This window comes from Diceros bicornis, chromosome 5 (genome assembly GCF_020826845.1).
Source record: "Diceros bicornis minor isolate mBicDic1 chromosome 5, mDicBic1.mat.cur, whole genome shotgun sequence".
Taxonomy (NCBI): domain Eukaryota; kingdom Metazoa; phylum Chordata; class Mammalia; order Perissodactyla; family Rhinocerotidae; genus Diceros; species Diceros bicornis.
The window spans coordinates 76,170,474-76,182,816 of NC_080744.1; the positions used below are offsets into that span (position 1 = coordinate 76,170,474).

Consider the following 12,343-nt stretch of genomic DNA (forward strand, 5'->3'; position numbering starts at 1 on the left):
TCGCCTCCGAGTCCGCCAGCAGCCTGGAGAATCCAGAGCCAAGCCACCGAGCGAGAGGAACAGTCGATCCACCCTTAGAGCACGAGCCCGCATGCCACTGGGGACACGCGGACAGACAGCCTCTAAGGCAGGTCCACGAGAGCCCAGGGCCAAAGGCAGAACTGGCGACAACGTAAGGCTTACCGTCCTGAGCCACCCACGGGCACCGTGCGCATCCTGGGCCACACTACTTCCGCCGTTCCCTCGCACCTCGGCTCATCAAAGGACACGAAGGTCTTCTCTCTCTGTGGCCGGCAGCGAGCTTCGCACGGCACTTGCCCCTGACAAGGGTAGAGACATCACACGCCTGCTTGAGAAACGTACCCAGGGGGTCAGATAACAAGATCCAGGCCAGAGTTTCCCCCGGGGTCACCTGCCATCTGCTTGTCCTCTACCTCTATCCCTTACGGGTGACCGAAGGCGTGTGTGACACCACGAGTGGAGGCAGGTATGCAGGACTGGGCGTGCGCGCGTGCGCCCGTGCGTGTGTGTTCGTGTGCGGAGACCTCGGCACCTGAAAAAGCATGCCGTCCGCACAGACGCCTGGCCTCGTGCCCCACCACCCGATGCAGGAGACCGGTGACTTCCAAAGCGGGAACGCCAACTTTGACCTCTGGAGGCTGCTCAAATTGGCCACGAGCTCCCTCTCTGAGAACCACTCCTTCTGAGCAAAGGGCACCGAGAAGCTACAGACAGCCTCGCGCCGACCGTGGATGTGATGTCAACGTGGACATCGTGTCCCCACGAGCCGCCTCAGGTGAACCGCACGTGACAGAAATGCGGCTGCCAGCAGAGCAAAATGACTGACAGGAAAGCTGGCCGCACGGGGACACGGGCAGCAGAACACAAGCAGCCCGTCTTCAACTGAAGTGGCCAAACGACTTCAGACCGGGCTCCGGTTTGGCCTCACTAAGCCCAAAGGCCCTCAGCGGGCCGGCAGGAGACCCCACTGGAACGGGTGGTCTTCAGCCACCACGACCCAGGGTAAAAGCCGACTCAAACCACAGCAAATTCCCGCCCGGGCACCTGGCACCTGGCATTTCCACAGCCAGCGGGTTGCCGGCTGGCCTGCTGGCCTTCCAGGAAACGTTCAAGCCCCTGCCTGCCTGCTCCAAACAAGCAGCATCCTCACGCCTGCAAAACAAGTCCCCCTCGTTGGAGCCCCCAACACTGCGGCTGCACGAGGGCCAGGGAGCCTCACGCGGGACGGCCCTAAGGGAATTCTGACTGTGCATGAGTCGACCCCATCCCATTCAACCTCTGACCCCTTCCCTTTGGCCCCCTGACACCACAGACGATCTCACAGAGAGGACAAACGCTTCCTCCACGAAGACAAGACAAACAAGCAAACGAGGACACAGCTCCCACACAAGGAGACGTGGTCCTCCTCCACGCTAGACGTCTGTCCCCGGGGCAGGGCGCCTAGGATCGCAGCACTCTCGGTCTCGGCCACGCCCACAGGCTTCCACAAAGGAATCCCAACCCCTGCCAGGAGGATGTCAGCCACCCGGCCCAGGAAAAGCAAACTCTCCTGGAGTAACGCTTTCACCTTGGAAGCTCCGTGCCCGAGGGGGCAAAGGGGCAGACAGAACGTTCGCCTAAGCAATGTGGAGCAGAGGTGGCTGGCGGGCAGTCGTGGGCCTCTCGATCTCTTCAAGGCACCAGGAAGAGAACCACTGAGCGCCACTCCTCAGGAAGTGAGATGCCACCTACCGTAAAGGTCCTCTACCTCAGCGCATCCTCACGGACCCCGAAGCCTTCCCTGGCAGGCACCAGGCGGCAGCCCCCTTAGGGCCCAACGGCACCCCTGGCAAGCCCACGGCAGAGGCTGGAACACAACCAGGCGGTACAGCCTATGGAAGCCCGTGGAATCACGCTACGACCGGTCCTCTCCGTGCCCTACCCTCCCTGTCCACCGCGTCAGCCACCACAGTGTCTTGATCTCAGTGCTGGGTCCACATCGCAGCCGATCTTGGGCCCCCTTTGTGTCGACCGGGTGACGAGGTGCAATACAAGAGCTGCCAACGGCAGCACTGGGGCCTAGTTCCTCGGACCCCGCCCCCAAACCCACGGGCCGATAAAACCTCCTCACCGAGCAGCAAGGCAAGAACAGCTACTGCTACTTGCCTGGCCGAAACAGGGGCTCCGACCAGAAACCAGGGAAGAGTCTGCCGTTCGCCTTCGAGACACAGACCCCCGGGGCTACGTCTCAAGCCAGAACCTGGCCAACACATACTCCCTGCCGGGAACTCCCTGGGCCTGTGGCAACGCCACCCTCTCCGACTCTACAACTGGGATGCCACCGGGCCGCCACGCCAGCAGCGGCTGGCCATTCGACCAAGCCCCTCCGATTCGTGAACGCCCAACTAAAGCGGTCAAACTACTGATGCAAAGACGGGAGACCCTAGGATGCTGACGCCCTGGTGGTGGCTGCACGAGCGTGATCAACGAGAAGCTGTCCCTCACTCCTGTCAACCTTGGGGAAGACAAGGTGCTGGACCTCAGTTTCGATGAGAACGACGGTAGTGAGTTCTCACTCATTGTGTTCAGATTTCCAAGGAATGCATTTGAGGGAGTCATCATCGATCCGAGCACCTTCTGGGCAGCTGGAAGTTGTCACAAGGGAGGCTGGGTGGCGCAGCGGGTGAGCCCATCACCTCAGAGGCCGCCAGCAGCCTGGAGAATCCAGGATCCAAGCCAACGAGCAAGGGGAACTCTCCATCCACCCTTAGAGCGTGACCCCGCATGCCCCTGGGGACACGCGGACAAGAAGCCTCCAAGGCCGCTCCACGAATCCTAAAGCCAACGGCATCAGCTGGGTGCAAAGGAATTCTTACCGTCCTAAGCGATCCACGGGGCCGGCGCGCACCGTAAGCCACGCCTCTTCCGGGATTCCCTCGCATCTCCGCTCAACGGAGGACAGGCAGCTCTTCTCTTCCTGGTCGACGGCAAGCTTTGCACGGAGATTCCACCTGAGAAGTGCAGACAAATCACATGGCTGCTTGAGAAACGTAGCCAGGGTCTTAGGGAACAAGATCCAGGCCAAGGATTCCCCCGGGGCAAGCCCTGCATCTTCCTGCCCTCTACCTCTTTCCCTCAGCCACGACGGAAGGCGTGTGTGTGTGACACCACCAGGGCGGGACGGTGTGCAGCTAGGTGCGTGTGCGTGTCTTCGGGTGCGGAGGCCGAAGCCCCTGAAAAGGCTCGTCTTCCGCACAGACCCCCTGGCCTCAAGCCCTGCCACACGACGGCGGAGGACCGGTGACTTCCCAAGAAACGACGCCAACTTTGACCCCTACTGGTCAGGCGGCTGACCTCTAGGGAAGGCTGCTCCACTAGGCCCCAGACTCCCTCTGTCACAGCCACTCCTTCTGACCAACGGAAAACGAGACGCTAGCAGGCACACGCTCCGCCCGATTGCGGATGCTAAGGCTAGCTGGACCTTGGGTCCCCGCAAGCCGCCCCACGTGAACCGCACTTGAGGCGAACGCAGTGGCCACCGCCGTAACTAAACCGCCGACTCGAGGGCCTCCACCACGGGGACACGGGCTATAGGGAAGAAGCAGCCCATCTCAATCTGAAGTGGCCCCGCCACTTCAGGCCAGGTACCTCTTCGACCTAACTAATACGAAATGCCCACCGCGGGCCAGCAGGAAACCCGCCGGGAGGTGGAGGTCTACGGCCACCATGACCCACGCTAAAACCCGACTGAACCTCGAGCAAATTCCCATCCAGGGCCCTGGCATTTCCACAGCCGGCCGCTCTTTGGAACCTGGCCTTCCGGGAATCGGTCAACACACGGCTGCCCCGTCCAAAGCAGCACCCCCGGGCCTTCAAAACAAGTCCCCCAAGAGGTGCCTGGAACACTACACACACATCGGGGAGAAGTGAGCCTCAGGGAGGTCAGCCATGCAGGAATTTTGACTTTGCCTAACTCGACCCACCAGCTTCAACCGTTGACGCCTTCTTCGACACCTCTTACACCACAAACGACCTCCCATGGCTCAAAGGCTGGCTTCACCCAGGAAGACGAGAGCAAGACTTAAACTAGGACACGCACTCCACGCAAGGAGACGTGGACGTTTCCCAAGCTACACGTCTCTCCGGGGCAGTGCGCCTCGGGTCACAGCAACAGCCCCCGTCTCTGGCACGCCCACGGGCTTCCACAGATACGGCTAAAGTCCTCCGAGGGGGAATGATCCAACTGTGCCAGGAAAAGTGGACCAGCCTGGAGGTACACTTTCTCCTTGCAAACTCCGTGCCCAAGATCAGAGGGCAGAGGATCAGAGACAACGTTCGCCTAAGGACTCCATGAGCAGCGGTGGCCGGCCCGCAGTCCCGAGCCAGTGGCCCTCTTCAAGGGACCAGGAAGGGAACCATTTGGCGCCACCACTCTGGAACAGACATGCCACCCACCACAAGGGTCACCTACCACAGTGCATACACACGGGCCCGCAAGCCTTCTCTGGTACGCACCAAGTGGCAGCCCCGTCAGAGCCAGGAGACATCCCTGACAAGCCCATGACGGCACTTGGAACACAACGAGACAGTCCGTCCCCTGGAAGCCCATGGCATCACACTAGGACCTGTCCTCTCTGTGCCCTTCCCCCCACCGTACAAGCCATCAGCCGGCACAGCGTCTTGACACAAGCGTGAGGTGCACAGCACAGTCCACCTTTGGGCGCCTTTGTGAGGATCCGGCGAGTGGGTCACGCAGAGGAACTCCACCTGCAGGACCGCAGCCTTAGCCTGAACTCTGCCGCCTGCCCCAAACCCCGACGGACGCTCCGGTTGCCTCACCAAGCCAAAAGGCAGTGAAGGGGTAATGGCTCCCTGTCTGGCCTGGGCCTCTAATCAGAAACCACGGGGACTTCTGCTGTTCAGCTCTGAGACGCAGACCCCCGAGGGGTTTCGTCTGAAGCGGGAACCAGGCCCACGCAGACACAACGCCGTGAGCTCACGGGGCCTATGCCAGCGCCGACACCTAACCCTAGGATGCGAGCTGGCAGCCACGCCGTGCGAGAGCCAGGCCATTCACCCAGGACCTCCGATTGACGGACGCCCAACGAATGCGGAGAAGGGAACGAGCCCCAAGGCGAGAGGCTCTCACACGCTGACGCCCTGGGCTGGTGTTTGGACGAGTGTGACCAAGGGGAAGCTGTCCCTCACTCCTGCCGTCCCTGGGGAAGACAACGTGCTGGACCTCAGTTTCGATGAGAACGACGGTAGTGAGTTCTCACTCATTTTGTTCAGATTTTCCAAGGAATGCATATGAGGGAGTCATCATCGATCCGAGCACATTCTGGGAACCCGGAACAAGTCAGAGGACAGGCTGGCCGGCTCAGCGGGTGAGCCCATCGCCTCCGAGTCCGCCAGCAGCCTGGAGAATCCAGAGCCAAGCCACCGAGCGAGAGGAACAGTCGATCCACCCTTAGAGCACGAGCCCGCATGCCACTGGGGACACGCGGACAGACAGCCTCTAAGGCAGGTCCACGAGAGCCCAGGGCCAAAGGCAGAACTGGCGACAACGTAAGGCTTACCGTCCTGAGCCACCCACGGGCACCGTGCGCATCCTGGGCCACACTACTTCCGCCGTTCCCTCGCACCTCGGCTCATCAAAGGACACGAAGGTCTTCTCTCTCTGTGGCCGGCAGCGAGCTTCGCACGGCACTTGCCCCTGACAAGGGTAGAGACATCACACGCCTGCTTGAGAAACGTACCCAGGGGGTCAGATAACAAGATCCAGGCCAGAGTTTCCCCCGGGGTCACCTGCCATCTGCTTGTCCTCTACCTCTATCCCTTACGGGTGACCGAAGGCGTGTGTGACACCACGAGTGGAGGCAGGTATGCAGGACTGGGCGTGCGCGCGTGCGCCCGTGCGTGTGTGTTCGTGTGCGGAGACCTCGGCACCTGAAAAAGCATGCCGTCCGCACAGACGCCTGGCCTCGTGCCCCACCACCCGATGCAGGAGACCGGTGACTTCCAAAGCGGGAACGCCAACTTTGACCTCTGGAGGCTGCTCAAATTGGCCACGAGCTCCCTCTCTGAGAACCACTCCTTCTGAGCAAAGGGCACCGAGAAGCTACAGACAGCCTCGCGCCGACCGTGGATGTGATGTCAACGTGGACATCGTGTCCCCACGAGCCGCCTCAGGTGAACCGCACGTGACGGAAATGCGGCTGCCAGCAGAGCAAAATGACTGACAGGAAAGCTGGCCGCACGGGGACACGGGCAGCAGAACACAAGCAGCCCGTCTTCAACTGAAGTGGCCAAACGACTTCAGACCGGGCTCCGGTTTGGCCTCACTAAGCCCAAAGGCCCTCAGCGGGCCGGCAGGAGACCCCACTGGAACGGGTGGTCTTCAGCCACCACGACCCAGGGTAAAAGCCGACTCAAACCACAGCAAATTCCCGCCCGGGCACCTGGCACCTGGCATTTCCACAGCCAGCGGGTTGCCGGCTGGCCTGCTGGCCTTCCAGGAAACGTTCAAGCCCCTGCCTGCCTGCTCCAAACAAGCAGCATCCTCACGCCTGCAAAACAAGTCCCCCTCGTTGGAGCCCCCAACACTGCGGCTGCACGAGGGCCAGGGAGCCTCACGCGGGACGGCCCTAAGGGAATTCTGACTGTGCATGAGTCGACCCCATCCCATTCAACCTCTGACCCCTTCCCTTTGGCCCCCTGACACCACAGACGATCTCACAGAGAGGACAAACGCTTCCTCCACGAAGACAAGACAAACAAGCAAACGAGGACACAGCTCCCACACAAGGAGACGTGGTCCTCCTCCACGCTAGACGTCTGTCCCCGGGGCAGGGCGCCTAGGATCGCAGCACTCTCGGTCTCGGCCACGCCCACAGGCTTCCACAAAGGAATCCCAACCCCTGCCAGGAGGATGTCAGCCACCCGGCCCAGGAAAAGCAAACTCTCCTGGAGTAACACTTTCACCTTGGAAGCTCCGTGCCCGAGGGGGCAAAGGGGCAGACAGAACGTTCGCCTAAGCAATGTGGAGCAGAGGTGGCTGGCGGGCAGTCGTGGGCCTCTCGATCTCTTCAAGGCACCAGGAAGAGAACCACTGAGCGCCACTCCTCAGGAAGTGAGATGCCACCTACCGTAAAGGTCCTCTACCTCAGCGCATCCTCACGGACCCCGAAGCCTTCCCTGGCAGGCACCAGGCGGCAGCCCCCTTAGGGCCCAACGGCACCCCTGGCAAGCCCACGGCAGAGGCTGGAACACAACCAGGCGGTACAGCCTATGGAAGCCCGTGGAATCACGCTACGACCGGTCCTCTCCGTGCCCTACCCTCCCTGTCCACCGCGTCAGCCACCACAGTGTCTTGATCTCAGTGCTGGGTCCACATCGCAGCCGATCTTGGGCCCCCTTTGTGTCGACCGGGTGACGAGGTGCAATACAAGAGCTGCCAACGGCAGCACTGGGGCCTAGTTCCTCGGACCCCGCCCCCAAACCCACGGGCCGATCAAACCTCCTCACCGAGCAGCAAGGCAAGAACAGCTACTGCTACTTGCCTGGCCGAAACAGGGGCTCCGACCAGAAACCAGGGAAGAGTCTGCCGTTCGCCTTCGAGACACAGACCCCCGGGGCTACGTCTCAAGCCAGAACCTGGCCAACACATACTCCCTGCCGGGAACTCCCTGGGCCTGTGGCAACGCCACCCTCTCCGACTCTACAACTGGGATGCCACCGGGCCGCCACGCCAGCAGCGGCTGGCCATTCGACCAAGCCCCTCCGATTCGTGAACGCCCAACTAAAGCGGTCAAACTACTGATGCAAAGACGGGAGACCCTAGGATGCTGACGCCCTGGTGGTGGCTGCACGAGCGTGATCAACGAGAAGCTGTCCCTCACTCCTGTCAACCTTGGGGAAGACAAGGTGCTGGACCTCAGTTTCGATGAGAACGACGGTAGTGAGTTCTCACTCATTGTGTTCAGATTTCCAAGGAATGCATTTGAGGGAGTCATCATCGATCCGAGCACCTTCTGGGCAGCTGGAAGTTGTCACAAGGGAGGCTGGGTGGCGCAGCGGGTGAGCCCATCACCTCAGAGGCCGCCAGCAGCCTGGAGAATCCAGGATCCAAGCCAACGAGCAAGGGGAACTCTCCATCCACCCTTAGAGCGTGACCCCGCATGCCCCTGGGGACACGCGGACAAGAAGCCTCCAAGGCCGCTCCACGAATCCTAAAGCCAACGGCATCAGCTGGGTGCAAAGGAATTCTTACCGTCCTAAGCGATCCACGGGGCCGGCGCGCACCGTAAGCCACGCCTCTTCCGGGATTCCCTCGCATCTCTGCTCAACGGAGGACAGGCAGCTCTTCTCTTCCTGGTCGACGGCAAGCTTTGCACGGAGATTCCACCTGAGAAGTGCAGACAAATCACATGGCTGCTTGAGAAACGTAGCCAGGGTCTTAGGGAACAAGATCCAGGCCAAGGATTCCCCCGGGGCAAGCCCTGCATCTTCCTGCCCTCTACCTCTTTCCCTCAGCCACGACGGAAGGCGTGTGTGTGTGACACCACCAGGGCGGGACGGTGTGCAGCTAGGTGCGTGTGCGTGTCTTCGGGTGCGGAGGCCGAAGCCCCTGAAAAGGCTCGTCTTCCGCACAGACCCCCTGGCCTCAAGCCCTGCCACACGACGGCGGAGGACCGGTGACTTCCCAAGAAACGACGCCAACTTTGACCCCTACTGGTCAGGCGGCTGACCTCTAGGGAAGGCTGCTCCACTAGGCCCCAGACTCCCTCTGTCACAGCCACTCCTTCTGACCAACGGAAAACGAGACGCTAGCAGGCACACGCTCCGCCCGATTGCGGATGCTAAGGCTAGCTGGACCTTGGGTCCCCGCAAGCCGCCCCACGTGAACCGCACTTGAGGCGAACGCAGTGGCCACCGCCGTAACTAAACCGCCGACTCGAGGGCCTCCACCACGGGGACACGGGCTATAGGGAAGAAGCAGCCCATCTCAATCTGAAGTGGCCCCGCCACTTCAGGCCAGGTACCTCTTCGACCTAACTAATACGAAATGCCCACCGCGGGCCAGCAGGAAACCCGCCGGGAGGTGGAGGTCTACGGCCACCATGACCCACGCTAAAACCCGACTGAACCTCGAGCAAATTCCCATCCAGGGCCCTGGCATTTCCACAGCCGGCCGCTCTTTGGAACCTGGCCTTCCGGGAATCGGTCAACACACGGCTGCCCCGTCCAAAGCAGCACCCCCGGGCCTTCAAAACAAGTCCCCCAAGAGGTGCCTGGAACACTACACACACATCGGGGAGAAGTGAGCCTCAGGGAGGTCAGCCATGCAGGAATTTTGACTTTGCCTAACTCGACCCACCAGCTTCAACCGTTGACGCCTTCTTCGACACCTCTTACACCACAAACGACCTCCCATGGCTCAAAGGCTGGCTTCACCCAGGAAGACGAGAGCAAGACTTAAACTAGGACACGCACTCCACGCAAGGAGACGTGGACGTTTCCCAAGCTACACGTCTCTCCGGGGCAGTGCGCCTCGGGTCACAGCAACAGCCCCCGTCTCTGGCACGCCCACGGGCTTCCACAGATACGGCTAAAGTCCTCCGAGGGGGAATGATCCAACTGTGCCAGGAAAAGTGGACCAGCCTGGAGGTACACTTTCTCCTTGCAAACTCCGTGCCCAAGATCAGAGGGCAGAGGATCAGAGACAACGTTCGCCTAAGGACTCCATGAGCAGCGGTGGCCGGCCCGCAGTCCCGAGCCAGTGGCCCTCTTCAAGGGACCAGGAAGGGAACCATTTGGCGCCACCACTCTGGAACAGACATGCCACCCACCACAAGGGTCACCTACCACAGTGCATACACACGGGCCCGCAAGCCTTCTCTGGTACGCACCAAGTGGGAGCCCCGTCAGAGCCAGGAGACATCCCTGACAAGCCCATGACGGCACTTGGAACACAACGAGACAGTCCGTCCCCTGGAAGCCCATGGCATCACACTAGGACCTGTCCTCTCTGTGCCCTTCCCCCCACCGTACAAGCCATCAGCCGGCACAGCGTCTTGACACAAGCGTGAGGTGCACAGCACAGTCCACCTTTGGGCGCCTTTGTGAGGATCCGGCGAGTGGGTCACGCAGAGGAACTCCACCTGCAGGACCGCAGCCTTAGCCTGAACTCTGCCGCCTGCCCCAAACCCCGACGGACGCTCCGGTTGCCTCACCAAGCCAAAAGGCAGTGAAGGGGTAATGGCTCCCTGTCTGGCCTGGGCCTCTAATCAGAAACCACGGGGACTTCTGCTGTTCAGCTCTGAGACGCAGACCCCCGAGGGGTTTCGTCTGAAGCGGGAACCAGGCCCACGCAGACACAACGCCGTGAGCTCACGGGGCCTACGCCAGCGCCGACACCTAACCCTAGGATGCGAGCTGGCAGCCACGCCGTGCGAGAGCCAGGCCATTCACCCAGGACCTCCGATTCACGGACGCCCAACGAATGCAGAGAAGGGAACGAGCCCCAAGGCGAGAGGCTCTCACACGCTGACGCCCTGGGCTGGTGTTTGGACGAGTGTGACCAAGGGGAAGCTGTCCCTCACTCCTGCCGTCCCTGGGGAAGACAACGTGCTGGACCTCAGTTTCGATGAGAACGACGGTAGTGAGTTCTCACTCATTTTGTTCAGATTTTCCAAGGAATGCATATGAGGGAGTCATCATCGATCCGAGCACATTCTGGGAACCTGGAACAAGTCAGAGGACAGGCTGGCCGGCTCAGCGGGTGAGCCCATCGCCTCCGAGTCCGCCAGCAGCCTGGAGAATCCAGAGCCAAGCCACCGAGCGAGAGGAACAGTCGATCCACCCTTAGAGCACGAGCCCGCATGCCACTGGGGACACGCGGACAGACAGCCTCTAAGGCAGGTCCACGAGAGCCCAGGGCCAAAGGCAGAACTGGCGACAACGTAAGGCTTACCGTCCTGAGCCACCCACGGGCACCGTGCGCATCCTGGGCCACACTACTTCCGCCGTTCCCTCGCACCTCGGCTCATCAAAGGACACGAAGGTCTTCTCTCTCTGTGGCCGGCAGCGAGCTTCGCACGGCACTTGCCCCTGACAAGGGTAGAGACATCACACGCCTGCTTGAGAAACGTACCCAGGGGGTCAGATAACAAGATCCAGGCCAGAGTTTCCCCCGGGGTCACCTGCCATCTGCTTGTCCTCTACCTCTATCCCTTACGGGTGACCGAAGGCGTGTGTGACACCACGAGTGGAGGCAGGTATGCAGGACTGGGCGTGCGCGCGTGCGCCCGTGCGTGTGTGTTCGTGTGCGGAGACCTCGGCACCTGAAAAAGCATGCCGTCCGCACAGACGCCTGGCCTCGTGCCCCACCACCCGATGCAGGAGACCGGTGACTTCCAAAGCGGGAACGCCAACTTTGACCTCTGGAGGCTGCTCAAATTGGCCACGAGCTCCCTCTCTGAGAACCACTCCTTCTGAGCAAAGGGCACCGAGAAGCTACAGACAGCCTCGCGCCGACCGTGGATGTGATGTCAACGTGGACATCGTGTCCCCACGAGCCGCCTCAGGTGAACCGCACGTGACGGAAATGCGGCTGCCAGCAGAGCAAAATGACTGACAGGAAAGCTGGCCGCACGGGGACACGGGCAGCAGAACACAAGCAGCCCGTCTTCAACTGAAGTGGCCAAACGACTTCAGACCGGGCTCCGGTTTGGCCTCACTAAGCCCAAAGGCCCTCAGCGGGCCGGCAGGAGACCCCACTGGAACGGGTGGTCTTCAGCCACCACGACCCAGGGTAAAAGCCGACTCAAACCACAGCAAATTCCCGCCCGGGCACCTGGCACCTGGCATTTCCACAGCCAGCGGGTTGCCGGCTGGCCTGCTGGCCTTCCAGGAAACGTTCAAGCCCCTGCCTGCCTGCTCCAAACAAGCAGCATCCTCACGCCTGCAAAACAAGTCCCCCTCGTTGGAGCCCCCAACACTGCGGCTGCACGAGGGCCAGGGAGCCTCACGCGGGACGGCCCTAAGGGAATTCTGACTGTGCATGAGTCGACCCCATCCCATTCAACCTCTGACCCCTTCCCTTTGGCCCCCTGACACCACAGACGATCTCACAGAGAGGACAAACGCTTCCTCCACGAAGACAAGACAAACAAGCAAACGAGGACACAGCTCCCACACAAGGAGACGTGGTCCTCCTCCACGCTAGACGTCTGTCCCCGGGGCAGGGCGCCTAGGATCGCAGCACTCTCGGTCTCGGCCACGCCCACAGGCTTCCACAAAGGAATCCCAACCCCTGCCAGGAGGATGTCAGCCACCCGGC

General features: G+C 61.2%; 4 non-coding genes across 4 annotated transcripts; all 4 read right to left on the minus strand.

The window, feature by feature from the left end:
• Positions 1-2,535: 2,535 nt before the first annotated feature.
• LOC131406648 (small nucleolar RNA SNORD116) lies at positions 2,536-2,628 on the minus strand. Its single transcript, XR_009220280.1, has one exon. It is a non-coding gene; the product is annotated as a small nucleolar RNA SNORD116 (small nucleolar RNA).
• A 2,610-nt stretch (positions 2,629-5,238) lies between these two features.
• Positions 5,239-5,332, minus strand: LOC131406598 (small nucleolar RNA SNORD116). The gene has a single exon (XR_009220233.1). It is a non-coding gene; the product is annotated as a small nucleolar RNA SNORD116 (small nucleolar RNA).
• A 2,599-nt stretch (positions 5,333-7,931) lies between these two features.
• Positions 7,932-8,024, minus strand: LOC131406649 (small nucleolar RNA SNORD116). Its single transcript, XR_009220281.1, has one exon. It is a non-coding gene; the product is annotated as a small nucleolar RNA SNORD116 (small nucleolar RNA).
• Positions 8,025-10,634: 2,610 nt separating this feature from the next.
• LOC131406599 (small nucleolar RNA SNORD116) lies at positions 10,635-10,728 on the minus strand. Its single transcript, XR_009220234.1, has one exon. It is a non-coding gene; the product is annotated as a small nucleolar RNA SNORD116 (small nucleolar RNA).
• Positions 10,729-12,343: the final 1,615 nt, after the last annotated feature.